Source organism: Orycteropus afer, unplaced genomic scaffold (assembly GCF_000298275.1).
Source record: "Orycteropus afer afer isolate SDZICR_OR568_19922 unplaced genomic scaffold, OryAfe1.0 scaffold00184, whole genome shotgun sequence".
NCBI lineage: Eukaryota > Metazoa > Chordata > Mammalia > Tubulidentata > Orycteropodidae > Orycteropus > Orycteropus afer.
The window spans coordinates 1,219,427-1,228,565 of record NW_006921771.1 but is presented as its reverse complement, the minus strand read 5'-3'; positions in this window follow the sequence as shown (position 1 = coordinate 1,228,565).

Below are 9,139 nucleotides of genomic sequence, written 5' to 3'. Positions count from 1 at the left end.
TACCTAGTAATGGGATTACTGCTCAAACAGTATTTCTAATTCCACCATTTTAAGGAATTACCATACTGCTTTCCACAGTGATTGTGTCATTTGACAGTCTGGGCAGCAGTGTATGAAAGTCCCAATCTTGCCACATCCTCACCAGTATTTGTTATTTTCTGTCTTGTTGAACTTTGCCATTAGTGGTGGGGTGAGATGGTATCTCATTGTTTTGATTTGTATCTCTCTGAGGGCTAATGATCATGAGCATTTTCTCATGTATTTGGTGGCCACCTGAATATCCTCTTTGTTGAAGTTCTATTCATGTCTTTTGGCCAATTTTTAATTGGTTTTTTAATTTTTGTTGTTGAGGTGTTGGAATTTTCTATAAATTTTAGAGATAAGTCTCTTGTCAGATATTCCATTGCCGAATATTTTTTTCCCAATCTGTAGGTTCTTTTTTTACCCTTTTGGCAGTGTAATTATTGACAAGTATGAATTTGTTGCTGTCATTTTATTATGTGCTTTTTCATGGTGTTGCTGATTTTTCTGTTCCATATACTTTTCTGTGCTGAGCTCACTTTGTTTATGAATCATATTATCTCTTCCTTCATTGTTATTGTTTTAGTATTTGCTAACTATTTGTGCTGGTCCTCTTTTATTTAGATGTGAAGGTTTATCGTTTTATTATCTTTGAGGTTACTCTGTGATTTATAATTTTCTTCCCAAATTTAGAATAGTCCGTTCTATGCTGCAGTTTTCTTGACTTCCCTACCATTTAGAAGTTCTGTAACTACACACTTTTTTCCTTCTTTTTGGTTTGTAGTTGTCCTCATTTGTCAATTGATGTCTCTGATTCCCTGTTTACAATGTTGTAGGCCTATTTATTTTGTATACTTCCATAGCTGGGTTGCTTTCTGGGTTATGTTATCATATGTGTCATTGTGTAGTAGGTTTTGAGATAGAGAAGTGTGATGCTTATTTTTTTTCTGCTTCTTTAGTAGTATTCTACTCATCTGAGTTTTCTTTCCTTTCAATATAAAGGTGGTGATTAGTTTCTGCATCTGTGGTGTTTACATTTGTGTGTCAACTTGGCTGGGCTTTGTTGAGTTGGCTGGGCAGCTGAATATAGTTACTCTTCATGGTGAGATTGGTAATTAACTCCATGGTGGAATCTATTGGAACAGCTGAGTAGCTTCATCGGGTGTGTGGTCTGTTTTCTGTATATAAGAAACAGCTTTGGGAATGATCTCCAGCTTATGGCATGCTTGAACCCCGCATGTAGTTGTGTCTTTGTTCAGCAGCATGCCATGCTCTGCCGACCTTGAGACTTTGAGTGAACTTGAATGAATGGCCTGCTGTGTGGTTTGGTAACATCAGGACTGTCTTAGTTGGAGCTATGTGTCAACTTGGCTGGACCACAATTCTGTGTCGTTTAAGCAGTTGTGATGTAGTTATTCCCATGATGGGATCAGATGAATATGTTTGAGCAGCCAATCCATTGAAAGGGAGTTTCCCTAGGGGTGTGGCCTGCTTCCAGTATATTTATGGACATCCTGGGAAAAGAGACATTCTCCTGTGGATCAGGATTCTGTTGTGCTGCATACAACTGTCTGTGAGTGAAAAATCCACCATTTGGCCTGAAGATCTGGGATTCGTCATTCATTGTTGGAGTCAACAGCCAGTACACTGCCTGTGTATCTTGAGCGCCTCAGCCCCTGCAGCTGCAAGAGTCAGGAAAAGCCTCCAATTTGACATTTGATCCAAGAACTTTGGACTTGCCAGCTTCAGTAAGTGTGTGAGCCATTTTCCTAAGATAAACTTCTCTCTCCATATGTGAATAAGCTTTACTGGTTTTGTTTCTCTAGAGAACCCAGTCTAACACAAGGACTGTGCCTTTTTACTTGTCAACTTTGGGCTTGTCAGTCTCAGCAGCCAGCAGCTGTCTGAGTGAAGAAACACCTCTAGCTACAGTGGGCCAGGAGCAGGAGGCAGAGCTGAAGCTCAAGGTCAAGGGCTTTTCACCCAGCCCCTAGAGCCTGGCACTTTGAACTTGGACTTAAAGCCTCCAAATTATGAGAAATAAACTCCTATTTGTTAAGGCCATCCCATTTGTGGTATATTCCTGTCAGAGTGGCACTAGGTAACCAGAACACCATCTTTTTTAAATAATAATGATGGAATCTGGATCAGTATTGCATTGTATCTGTAGATCCTTTTGTATAGCATTGGCATTTTCACAGTAGTAGTTATTACTATCTGTAAGTATGGTATATAATTACATTTATATAGGTCTCCTTTCGTTTCTCATAGCAGTGTTTTGTAGTTTTCTTTGTACTTGTCTCTTGTATCTCTGGTTAGACATATTCCTAAATATTTGACCTTTTGGATGGCTATTGTAAATGGTATTGGTTTCATTATTTCATTTTCAGAGTTGTCTCCCCTAATGTAGAAGAATCTGATTGATTTTTGCATGTTGATCTTGTATCCTGCCACTCTGCTGACTCCTTCTATTAGTTCCAATAATTTTCTTGCTGAGTCTTTGGATTTTTCTATTGGATTATATCATCTACAAATAAACATAGTTGTACTTCTTCTTTTCCAACTGAGATGTCTATTATTTCCTTCTCTTACCTTATTGCTTTGGTCATGACTTCCAATACATTATTGAATAAGAGTGGTGCTAAAGGACATCCATATCTGATATCCATTCACAAGGAGGATTCTTTCAGCCTCTCTGTACTGATACCAATGTTAGTCATTAGTTTTGTGTATATCCCCTTAATTACATTGAGAGATTTCTCTTCTATTCCAACTTTGCTGAGTGTTTTTATCATGGATGAGAAAATAAGTGTTGAATTTTGTCAAGTACCTTTTCTGCATCAATTGATATGATCATGTGGTTCTTTTCCTTTGTTTTATTTATATGGTGAGTTACATTGATTGTTTTTCTAACATTGAACCATTACATTCATACATGGATATGAATCCCACTTAGTCATGATACACACACACACACACACACACACATATTTGATATGTTGCTGGATTCTATTAGAGTAGATTTTCTTGAAAATTCTTGCATCTATATTAATGATGAATATTGCTGTATAATTTTCTTTAGTGTTATATTTGCCTGACCATGGTATCAGTTTGCTCCATAAACTGAATTAGGAAATATTTCCTCTTATCCTTATTCTGGAATCTTTTGGGTAAAATTGGTGTCAGCTCTTCTCTGAGTGTTTGTAGACTTCATCTGTGAAGCTGTCTGGGCCAGGAATTTTTTTGTTGGGAGATTTTTTTTATAACCTGTTCAATTTCTTCTTTTGTGATGAGTCTGTTCAAATTTTCTATCCTAGTCTGTATTAGTTTAGGCAGCAATGTATGATTAAAAATTTGTCCATTTCTTCTAGGTTTTCAAAAGTGTTGGAGTGCAGATCTTCATAACATTCTGTTATCATCCATTTTATTTCAGTTGATTCTGTTATGACATCACCTTTTACATTTTTTATTTCTGTTATTTGCATCTCTGCTTTTTTGCCTTGTTAGACGTGCCAGTGGTTTGTTAATTTTAATTGTTCCAAAGACTAATTTCTAGTCCTGATATTTTTCTATTGTTTTCCTGCTTCATTTATTTCTGGATTACCTGTATTGTTTCTTTTCTTATGATGACTGTAGGCTTATTTTACTCCACTTTTCCTAATTGTTGGAGACATCGGGTTAAGTTGCCAATTTTGGTTCTTTCTTCTTTTTACATGTGTTCATTAGTTGCTATAAATGGCCCTCTGAACACTGGTTTTGCTGTGTCCACAAAAAATTTTTGTATGCTGTGTTTTCATTTTCATTTGATTCAAGAAGTTTTTAATTTCCTTTTTTATTTCTTCTATTACCCAGACCATTCATCTGTCAGTTTCTCATATTGTGGTGGCTTGTGTGTTGCTGTGAGGTTGGAAGCTATATCACTGGTATTTCAAATACAGCAGGGTCACCCATGGTGAACAGATTTCAGCAGAGCTTCCAGATTAAGACAGACTGGGAATAAGGAAAGGACCATCTACTTCTGAAACAATTGGCCACTGAAAACCTGGTGAATAGCTGTGAAACACAGCCTGATATATTACTGGAAAGTGTTATGAATAGCAAGAAGCATTGTCTCATATAGTGCCAGAAGATAAGCCACTCAGGTTGGGAGGAACACAAAATATGACTGGGAAGAGCTGCCTCTTCAAAGTAGAGACAGCCTTAAGGATGTGGGTAGAGTGAAACTTTCAGGACTGTCACTTGCTAATGAGGGTTTATCTCAAAATAAAAGAAGCAGCTACAAACATTCATTAATGATCAACATATAATGTGTGAAGTATGAATCTAGGAAAAGTATGAAGTTGTCAAAAATGAAATGGGATACTTAAAAATAAGTATCTTAGGTATTAATGAGATGAAAAGGACTAGTATTGGCCATTTTGAATCAGAAAATCATATGGTCTACTTTTCTGAGAATGACAAATTGAAGAGAAATGGCATCACGTACATCTTAAAAGACAATGCTTCAAGATCCATCCTGAAGTACAATGCTGTCAGTGATAGACTAATATTCATACTCCTAAAAGGAAGATCAGTTAATCCTATTATTTCATATTTACACACCAACCACTAAGCCAAATATGAAGAGAGTGAAACCTTTTACCAACTTCTGGAGTCTGAATTTGACCAAACATGCAATCAAGTTGTATTGATAGTTACTGATTATAGGGATACGAATGTTGAAAAAGAGAGGAAGCTTTGCTAGTTGGAAAATACGGCCTTAGTGATAGAAATGAAGCTGGAGACATGATGGAATTTTGCAAGACCAATGACTTTTTTTCCTCAAAAATACCTTTTTTTACAAAACATAAACAGAGACTAAACATGTGAACCTCAACAGGTAGAATACACAGAAATCAAATCAACTACATCTGTGGAAGCACAACATCATCAGTCAAAACAAGGCCAGGAGCTGACTGTGGAACAGACAGACCATAAATTGCTCACATGCAAGTTCAAATTGAAGCTGAAGAAAATTAAAACAAGTCCACCAGAATCAAAATATGGTCTGAGTTTACCCTACCTGAATTTAGAGACCATCTGAAGAATAGATTTGACACAATGAACACCAATTACTGACAACCAGAGAAGTTGTGGGATGACATCAAGAACAGCATACATGAGGAAAGCAAAAGGTCATTAACAAGACAGGGAAAAAAGAGAAGACCACAATGAATGTCAGAATAAACTCTGAAACTTGCTGTTGTATGGAATGTAGCTAAAGTGAGTGGAATAAATGATGACATAAAAGGCTGAACAGCAGATTTCAAAGGGCAGCTTGAGAAGACAAAGTATTATAATGTAATGTGCAAAGACCTGGAATTAGAAAAACAAAAGGGAAGAACATGCTTGGCATTTCTTGAGTTGAAAGTACTGAAGAAAAAAATTCAAGATTAGAATTGCAATATTGGAAGATTCTATGGGCAAAATATTGAATGATGCAGGGAACATCAAAAGAAGATAGAAGGAATATACAGAGTCATTGTACCAAAAATAATTGCTTAATGTTCAACCAGTTCAGGAGCAAACATATGATCAAACAAACAAACAAACAAAAAATAGTATTGAAGGAAGAAGTCCAAACTTTACTGAAAAAATTGACTGAAGGAATTGATGAAAACCAGGGCTCCAGGAATTGACAGAATTCCCATTGAGATGTTTCAAAAATAGATGCAGCATTGCACATGCTTACTCATTTATGCCAATAAATTTGGAAGACAGCCCTTTGGCCACTGACTCGAAGAGGTTGATATTTGTGCCCATTCCAAAGAGAGATGATCTAACAGGATGTGGAAATTGTTGAACAATCTCATTAATATCACACACAAATAAAATTTTACTGAAGATAATTCAAAAATATTTGTAGCAGTATATTGACAGAGAACTATAAATTCAAGCTGATACAGAAAAGGATGTAGAATGAGGAATATAATTACTGATATCAGATGGATCTTAGCTGAATATTAGAAAGATGTTTATGTTTTATTGAATATTCAAAGTATTAAACTGTGTGGATTATAACAAATTATGAGTAACATTCCAAAGAATGGGAATTCTAGAGTACTTTATTGTGCTCATGAGTAACATGTATATAGACCAAGAGGCTATTTTCAAACAGAATGAAGGGATACAGCATGGTTAATATCAGGTAGGTTGCATGTCTAGGTTCCAGCCTTTCATCATACTTGTTCAATCTGTATGCTGAGCAAATAATCTGTAAAACTGAACTATATGAAAAAGAACATGGAATTAGGATTGATGGAAGACTCATCAATGACCTGTGATATGAATATGACACAACCTTGTTTGCTGAAAATTGAGAGCATGAAGCACTTACTAATGAAGATCAAAGACTACAGTCCTCATTATGGATTACACCTCAACATAAAGAAAACAACAATCCTTACAATTGGGCCACAAAGCAACATCATGATAAATGGAAGAAAAATTGAAATTTTCTAGAGTTTCATTTTACTTAGATTCACAATCAGCATCCATGAATCAGCAGTCAAGACATCAGGTGACATATTGTACTGGGAAAATAGACTACAAAAGACCTCTTTAAAGTGTTTAAGAGAAAATACATTGCTTTGAAGACTAAGGTGTGCCTAATCCAAGCCATAGTATTTTCAATTGCATGTGTAAAACTGGACAGTAAATAAGGAAAAAAGAAGAATTAATGCCTTTGAATTGTGGAGCTGGCAAAGAATATTGAAAATACTATGGACTGCCAGAGAATGAACAAATCTGTCCTGGAACAAGTGCAGCTGAAATGCTCTTCAGAAGCAAGAATGATCGGACTTTGTCTCATGTACTTTGGACATGTTATCAAGAGGGACCAGTTCCTGGAGAAACACATCATGCTTGGTAAAGTAGAGGGTCATTAAAAAAAAAAAAAAGGGAAGATCCTCAATGAGATGGACTGACACAGTGGCTGCAATGGTAGACTCAAGCATAGCAAGGATTGTGAGGATGGTGCAGGACCAGGCAGTGTTTCATTGTGTTGCACCTATGGTCACTGTGAGTCAGAGCCTACTCTATTAGACCTAACAACAACAAGAACCTTATTCAGTAGTTTTTAAGCAGGGTGTTAATCAGTTTCTACATGTTTGTTTGTTTTTTTCCTTGATCTTCCAGTTGTTGATCTCTAGTTTTAAAGCATTGTAATCTGAGAAGATGCTTTGCAGTATTTCCAAATTTTTAAATGTGCTGAGGCTTGCTTTATGGCCTAACATAAGGACAATTCTGGATAATGTTCCATGTGTGTTGGAAAAGAATGTGCATTATGCTATTTTGGGGTGGAATGTTCTGTATATGTCTATATACAGAGATTAAGTTGGTTGATTGTATTGTGTAATTCTTCTGGGTCTGTGTTAAGTTTCCTTCCAGTAGTTTTGTTCTTCATCAAAAGTGGTGTATTAAAGTCCCCTACTATTATTGTGGAGTTGTCTATTTCTCTTTTCAATTCTGTTAAAATTTGGTTTATGTATTTTGGGTCTCTTCCCTTGAGTGCATAAATATTTATTATGGTTATGGCTTCTTGTTTGATTGACTCTTTAATCATTATATAATATACTTCCTTGTCTCTTGTGCTGTTTTCTTCCTTAAAGTCTATTTTACTAAAAGAAATAATATTTACACTCCTTCTCTTTTTGATTGCCATTTCTTTAATATATATTTTTCCCATTCTTTCATTTTAATCTATTTTTGTCTTTGTGTCTAAAATGTGTCTCCTGTAGACAGCATATTGATAGGTCAAGTTTTGTTATTCATTCTGCTACTCCCTGTCTCTTGACTGGTGCATTTAATTGATTCCATTCAGTATAATTATCAGTAGGTATGGATTTATTGATGCCATTTTGCTGTGTTTTTGTGGTGCTGCTAATTTCTGTATTCTATATAATTTTCTGTGCTTAGTCCATTTTGTTTCTGAATTTTCTTGTGATTTCCTTCTTTGCTGTTGTGTTAGTGTTTATTCAGTCTTTATGGTTTTCCTTTTGTTTTTTATTTTGATGAGAATAAGTTTTTTTCTGAGGTGACCTGTAATTTATTTTCTTCTCAAGTTTTGAATACACCATTCTATTTTTAAATTGTCTTAATTTCCTTTACTGTTGGAATTTGTCTTACCACACTATTTATTCTCTCCATTTGTTTTGCAGTTGTCCTAATTTACAAATTGATGTCTCTGGTTCCCTATTTTCAGTCTTGTACTTTTATTTTATTTTGGATACTTGATACCTGTGTTGATTTCTTGGTGATGTTGCCATGTGTATTAAACACATGCTAATATCTGCTGCTGTCATTTCTCTGTCCAAAGGACTCCTTTTAACATTTGTTGTAAGTAGGTCTGGTTTTTATGAATTCTCTTAATTTCTGTTTATCTTTAAGCTTCCCAACGTTTAGAATTTCATAATAGGAAGATCAAGGAAGAAACATAAAATGTGGAAGTTGAACAATATTCTGCTCAAAAACTACTGGGTAATAGAACAAGGAAAAGTGAAAAAAAATCCTAGAAACAAACAAAAATGAAGATACATCATACCAAAACATACGGGACGCAGCAAAAGCAGTACTGAGAGGTCAGTTTATAAAAATAAATGCATAAATCAAAAAAGAGGAAAGAAGCAAAATGAACATTCTAACTCAACAACTCGAAAAAGAACAAAAGAATCCTACAGCATCTAGAAATAAGGAAATAATAAAGATCAGAGTAGAAATAAATAAATCAGAAAGCCAAAAAAAAAAAAATACAGAAAATCAACAAAACAAAAAGCTGGTTCTTTGAAAAGATTAATAAAATAAACAAACCATTGGCAAATTTAACAAAAGAAAAGAAAGAGAAGATGCAAATTATAAGAATAGTAAACTAAAAGGGTGTCATCACAACAGAACCAACTGAAATAAAAAAAAGATTTTCAGAATATTATGAAAAACTGTACTCCAACAGATTTGAGAACCTAGAAGAGACGGACAAGTTTCTAGAATCACAAGACCTACCTAAACTACGCCACTCAGAGACAAAATACTTGAACAGACCTATAGCAAAAGAAGAAATTGAACAGGTCATTAAAAAATTCCT